Genomic DNA, 7,209 nt, shown 5'->3' with positions numbered 1-7,209 from the left:
TTTTTTTATCTGTATCTACCATCCACTTCAATGGAAGAGAGAAAGAGATTTTTTTATATGCTTAGTTTATCGTCGTTGTCGGGTGGAAACCTTGTATGTATATCATTTAAAAAGATTAACTAAATTAGAGAAAACAGACGATCTACAAGCACACAACGCCTCGCACCGCAAGGCGTTGTGTGCTTGTAGATCTGCTGTTTTTACTACTTTTGTCCGACGGCACAAACTTGAAACTTGGAGATACGAGGTTTCTGACCGACAGTGACGTTATGCTCCATCATACGACAGTGTCGCACTTTCGGGCCTCATTAATCACATATTTCAGTGCATGACGCGGTTGTACGATGAAGTATCAAATTGGGCTTAAATGGAGGAGATGAGGAGATACATGTATGTCCAACAACTAAATAACTTTATTCCACTCAACAGTGACAATCATAGGCTTCTCTCTTCAACATCTGTATCATTGATTATTAATTTCCGTGATTTGAATATGTACTACAGTGTTTCAATGTCTTAATACTCTGTGTGTGTGTGTGTGTGTGTGTGTGTGTGTGTGTGTGTGTGTGTGTGTGTGTGTGTGTGTGTGTGTTTGCGCGCGTGCGTACGTGTGTGTGTGTGTGCGTGCGTGCGTGTGTGCACATTTAAGATATAGAGAGGGGTTATGAATATGCGAAATATGAATGTTGATTATAACTGTATACTGTAAGACTGCATCTCCTATTCTTTTCAGCTGTCTTTTGTTACTGTTTAATAAATAACATAAATCTACCCTCCTTTTTGGTAAACGTCTTGTTTATTTCATTAAAGGATTACTTCACCACTGTTCAACCTATCTTCATATAGTTGGTCCTCACTAATGTTCTGTCTGTGAGGTTGCAGAAATATAGTCTATGTGCTTTATCCAGAGCGACTTGCAACAAGCAAGGTCAGCAGTCAGCACACACATGATAGGGAAGATTCAAAGGATAAGGATAGTTGGAACCTAGTGGGAATTGAATTGAATTGAATTAATTATTCTATAATTGGGTATTCTGGGAACAAGATGGGGTACAAAACAAAACAAAACCCACAGAAAACAGCTAATGAAATATTTGAAGAATTTATATAACAGAATTTACTGTTTTTATTTGTGATTGAATTTGTCAGTTCTTTCCTATTACAATAAGTATCATTAAGCATTATTATTTATTTGCTATAAGTAACCCCGGGTGTCATAATAATCTTATTACCTCACTCACAGTCACACCACATGGTCCGGTACAGTAGGTGGCGGTATGTACCTAAATGCAATGGTTCCAAATATCCACCATCAAACAGAAAAGACTGGTAGGACCAGAGTGTATATAAGAGAGTTACGTCACGCTTTGAACTCGCCGCAGACCGGAAGTGGCGTCGCATGGAGCCTGTTCTCATTCTTATCGAGGCTCTGCTGCTCTCCTGCCCGTCCGCCCCCACTATAGCCGAGGTATTTTCAATCACTGGTAAGTGGTAAGTAGACGAAATCACGTCTTTTTCACCCTTTTAACGCATTCACGGGCCTCTCGTGAATGTGTGAATGCGTTAAAAGGGTGAAAAAGACGTGATTTCGTCTACTTACCAGTGATTGAAAATACCTCGGCTATAGTGGGGGCGGACGGGCTGAAGAGCAGCAGAGGCTAGCTAGGAATGAGAACAGGCTCCATGCGTGCGCAAGTGCGCATGCGTAAGCTTCCCACCATAGAGTAAATAGGCTTTCCCAGAGCAGTATAATCAGAGAGTGGTGTCACCGCGGGGTCAGAAACAGCGCTGGTCACGTGGTTCATTGTCACTTTACACCTCATAGACTTCAATGCATTTTGTAAACTTCCGGTTGGCCGTTTGTCACTATACGCCAATAGATGTGTGCATAGTAATACAGTATCTGGCCTATACTCCTGTTCGCAATTTGGTGTGAGGGGAGTTTCTCACCTGAACTGAGTCAGTGGGTCCCTAGACATGAAAAATCACAGAGGTGCTCGTCCGCCATAGTGGCACGAATGGTGCAATAGCCAAATCAAATATGGCCGCCATCAGCTATAATGAAAATCCAACTTTTGTGTATATGCACATGCAATACCTCCATTCTGACTAATTTGGGTGTGGGGAATTCATTTCTGATATTGTTTTGACCATTTTGGGTGATTTGGACCTTGAAAGGTCATGATCAAGGTCATTTTGTAATTCCGAAGACCATGGCCACAACTTGGCCATTGTTAGGAGTAAAAACAGGTGCTGTAGGTCTGAATCAACTAATTCTGACATGTATAATTCATTTCTGGTATTGTTTTGACCATTAATGATCATCTTGTCTTTGAAATATCAATATCAATGCCATTTTTCAAAAACGATTTTGTCTTTACTAGCACTTTTATTGTATTTTTTCATAATAGTTTGTTTTGTTAATAACAAAAGACATACTAGTATAAATAGAAGTACACACCCCCATTTAACTTTAAATGGGGACTTTAAATGGGTGTTTAAATGAGCAAATAAGGCTATTTATGAATAAAAGTGACAAATAAGATCACATAACAAAATCACACACAAAATGAAATAACAATTTCCCTCAAAGTGCACCATATTGTGATTGTGTATTATGATGCAAGTTAGTATGATGTGTTTTTACAGGATGGATTTGCTATTGTTCCATGGCAAAATATGATGCACAGAATTCCACCAGCCCAGCAACCATATCGACGAGTGTCACGCTTCAGACATGGGAGTGTACTAAAGTCAAAGTGTTCCTTCCATCCATCGATGTTCCATTGGTTCTAGTCTTTCCTCGGATTCCTTGGCTGTTGCATGCAGGTGGCAAGAAATTCACTAGGAAGGTGCCCTGATGGTCTCAGCAGTTGTACTGTACTTCTCTGCTACCATGTACTGTCAAGGTATTTGCTTTTCCAAAGTTTTTAAGATATTGTACTGTACTCGGTCAGAAGCCATAGCTGCATGTTTAGTCCCCACCTGGCTCATACAGTCATCTCCAGTCCCCAAGGCATATGTGCCTTGGCTAGTGGTGCTCCAAGATGAGAGACTGATTGATGCAGTGGAATCATGTGCCATAGTGCACCCCTAGTGCCATTCTGCAGCCAGATCTCCTTCATCCCCAGTGCTTGAATGTTTAGGGTGTAGTATAGCATTAATGCGAAGGAGACTACGACAACTCTTAGGGTTATGGATAGGTTTAGTTATAATGGGGCCAATTGACTCCACATGTAACACCAGCCTCCTCAATCTAGATCGAGGTCTGGGATCTCTTCACCACCAGCCCCTTTTGCAGGGAGCCCCTCATCATCAGAGACAACAGAGCTGACAGACACACCCAGAATGCTCTGATGAAGGTTCATAGCCGAAACGCTTAAGCTTTCTTGTTGGTTTGTGCCAATAAAAAAGTGTAAACGTGAGTACTTTATTCTCCACTGATTTAAAGTTTTGGATGTGCTACCTTTTTGATGCCCTGTTAGGGTACCCCCTCATGCTCATATATGGGGATCCCCAGACATCAAACCCAGGCCCTAACTCGCCAAGGCCCTGCTTGGCTTTTAACATATGTTTCATGCCCATATATGGAGATCCCTGTCCCAATGTCATCAATATTAAGGACATATCTGGCATGTTTTTACATAACATTGTTGACCCCTGATCATGCAGGGGTCTCCATTATGTGTAACTGTTCCGATACACATCACTGGCCAGATGGCCAAGAATTGGCACGCATGTCGCCCTGAGGCGTCTTACTAGTAGACACATCCATCCCTCAGCAACTTTCCAAATTCTGGGTGTCTGAGGAGAACAAACAGTTCTCCAGCTGTGTGTTCGGAATATGGTGTCCAATCAAGCCTGTGGCAATGTTACCATCATTGTCGGACGACAGTGGCTCAGTATAGAGCGCCTGCCTTGAAATCTGAAGGTTCCAGGTTCGATTCCCAGCTCTTCCTGGTTATGTGTCGAAGTGTCCTTGAGCAAGACACTGAATCCCTTACTGCTCCCGATGAGCAAGTTGGAACCTTGCATGGTTTCATGGTGTGTTAATAGGTGAATTGTAAAGTGCTTTGGAGAAAAGCAATATATACTGTAAATGCAGTCCATTTACCATTGTCTCTGATGAAGATGACAAAGGTAGAGTAAGCTGGAGTAGAGACATCTTGAATAGGATTGAGGAGGCTGACACATGGTGCATGTACTGACTCCATTATAACCAACCCTAACCTTCACTAACCTAATGGTCGAAATAATGGGATGTTGGAATTATGGCGGACCCCAGAGAGTTGTAGTCTCCTTCGCGTAACTGCTATACTACACCCCATATTTACAAGCACTGGCTTCAGAATGGCACTGGTGAAAATTGGATATGCTTCCACTGCATTGATCTTGGAGCACCACTAGCTAAACAGTGATCAAGGCACATATGCCTTGGAGACTGGAGATGACTGCATGGGCCAGGTGGGGATTAAACATGCAGTTATGGCTTCTGACCAAGTACAATATATCTATGGAGACTGAGAGGCAAAGACTTTGACAGAACAAGACACAGCATTGGTAGCAGAGAAGTACAACAGCTGAGACCAACAAGGCACCTTTCTAGTGCTTGCAACAGCCAAGGAACCTGAGGAAAGACTAGAACCAATAGAACATGGATCAGGTCATGACATTAGGCTTGTTCTTTGTGCTGTATGCAGACTATGGACTGCCCATATACTATACTATGGAGTGGAGGGAGCAAGGAGGGTCATTAGCAGTCCTTTTGTTATTCATTCTATTTCAATGTCTGACTCAGTTTATCCGGACAAGTGACTTTTGTGCCCGGACAAGTGGACAAGTGAATGAGAAATGTACTTGTCCAAAGGACAAGTGCCTCAAAAAGTCAATGTCAAGCTCTGATGGATGGATGGAACACTTTGGCTTTAGTACACTCCTGACATGTCTGAATCGTGACACTCTAACGTTATGGCTGCCTTGCTGATGGAGTTCTGTGCATCATATTTTGTGATGGAACAATGGCAAATCCATCCTGTAAAAGCACATCACACTAACTTGCATACACAGAATCACAATATGGTGCACTTTGAGGGAAATTGTTATTTAATTTTGTGTGTGATTTTGTTATGTGATCTTATTTGTCACTTTTATTCGTATTTAATAGTCTTATTTGCTCATTTAAACACCCATTTAAAGTCCCCCTTTAAAGTTAAATGTGGGTGTTTACTTATATTTATCACTAGTATGTATTTTGTTATAAACAAAACAAACTATTATGAAAAAATAAAATAAAAGTGCTAGTAAAGACAAAAACGTTTTTGAAAAATGGCATTGATATTGATATTTCAAAAACAAGATGATCCTTAATGGTCAAAACAATACCAGAAATGAATTATACATGTCAGAATTAGTTGATTTAGACCTACAGCACCTGTTTTTACTCCTAACAATGGCCAAGTTGTGGCCATGGTCTTCGGAATTACAAAATGACCTTGATCATGACCTTTCAAGGTCCAAATCACTCAAAATGGTCAAAACAATATCAGAAATGAATTCCCCGCACCCAAATTAGTCAGAATGGAGGTATTGCTTGTGCATATGCACAAAAGTTGGATTTTCATTATAGCCGATGGCGGCCATATTTGATTTGGCCATTGCGCCATTCGTGCCACTATGGCGGACGAGCACCTCTGTGATTTTTCATGTCTAGGGACCCACTGACTCAGTTCAGGTGAGAAACTCCCCTCACACCAAATTGCGAACAGGAGTATAGGTCAGATACTGGAGTATAGAAGACCTGGCCCCATGAAGTGAACGGGAGTGACGCAACTCTCCATTCTAGGGCTCTGGGCTTTCCACGCTTACTATGGGAGGGCTCTGGGCTTTCCACGCTTACTATGGGAGTCGACGTAAGTGACGTAACTCTCTAGCAGACCTACAGAGAAGCTAACCGCTGCAGCCTGCGGGAAGTCTGCATGCAGCATGTCTGCAGACGTGGGTCTGAAGACACGGGTTTGCAGACCCCATACTACTTGACTGCCCCCTAGTGCTTCGGTGACTGTGCAGACATTGTAGTCACTTGGACAGGGCGTTTATCGTGGGCTTGCCCAGGCCTTACGGCCTGGGCATAAATAGAACGATTGCATTCACCACGGCTTCGTAACTCGCGCGGCGCGCGGCCCTGGCCCGCTCTTCGCGGCCACTCGCGCCTGCGGCGCTCGGGGGCGAAGAGCAGGACCAAGGTCCGCTGGCCTTCGCGCCGCTTGCAATGTCGTGGACAATCGAGCGGCTCCGCCTGGAGCTAAGGCTGCCACTGGGAGCAGTAGAGAGGTTGACCTGGGTCTGCAGTGCTGGGTCTGCAAACAGGTCTGCACTGCAGACCTGTTTGCAGACCCAGGTCTCGCAGACGCCTTCCCGCAGGTTGCAGCAGTTACTACTTGGACCTACAAGCTCACAGCGCGTCACGACCTCTATGGATGTGACGCGGGTGTGAGCGTATACAGAGCGTTGTGTACTCTCGGCTTCCGTAGTCATGTTTGAATCATGTGTGCTACTATTAGCTTCAGTAGCAGAATATGGATATATCAGGACAGGAGTTCATATTAAACGACACACTTTACATTTTCTAATTGTCATTAACGACGAGCACACTTTTTGGACAGACTACAACGTCTTGGAGTCGGACATTGATCACGTTTCTTGTTTTCATGCGGTGACTTTTAAACAGGTATGACCAATGCATCCTGGCTAGCATTGCTACCAACATTGTTTCTGTGAAGGCATTGGTCGAGGTGACACAAAGTCAACATCAGCTAGGGTTGCCAACTCCCAGAGTTTCAAATACGGGACACTTTATAAGGAAACATGCGCCGCCGAAGCGGCGCCGAAAAATCGCATATTTTCGTTTATAAAGTTGGCTAAAACGGGCATTTTCCTATATTAAATCATATTTTTCCTTTCACAATATTAATTCGGGTGTCTTTGGGCCGAAAAATCGCATATTTTCGGTTATAAAGTTGGCTAAAACGGGCATTTTCCTATATTAAATCATATGTTTCCTTTCACAATATTAATTCGGGTGTCTCTCAATTTTCCAAAACATATCGCCTAGGTCTACCTGGTCCTTATGTGCCCACTCTCTGGTACCCAACACTAGTTTAATCATATTGGCATACAGCAATAACCATTAGGTTTTAAAAACAAAATCAA

This window comes from Nannobrachium achirus (genome assembly GCF_963921795.1).
Source record: "Nannobrachium achirus genome assembly, chromosome: 9".
NCBI lineage: Eukaryota > Metazoa > Chordata > Actinopteri > Myctophiformes > Myctophidae > Nannobrachium > Nannobrachium achirus.
This window is presented reverse-complemented; position numbering follows the sequence as displayed.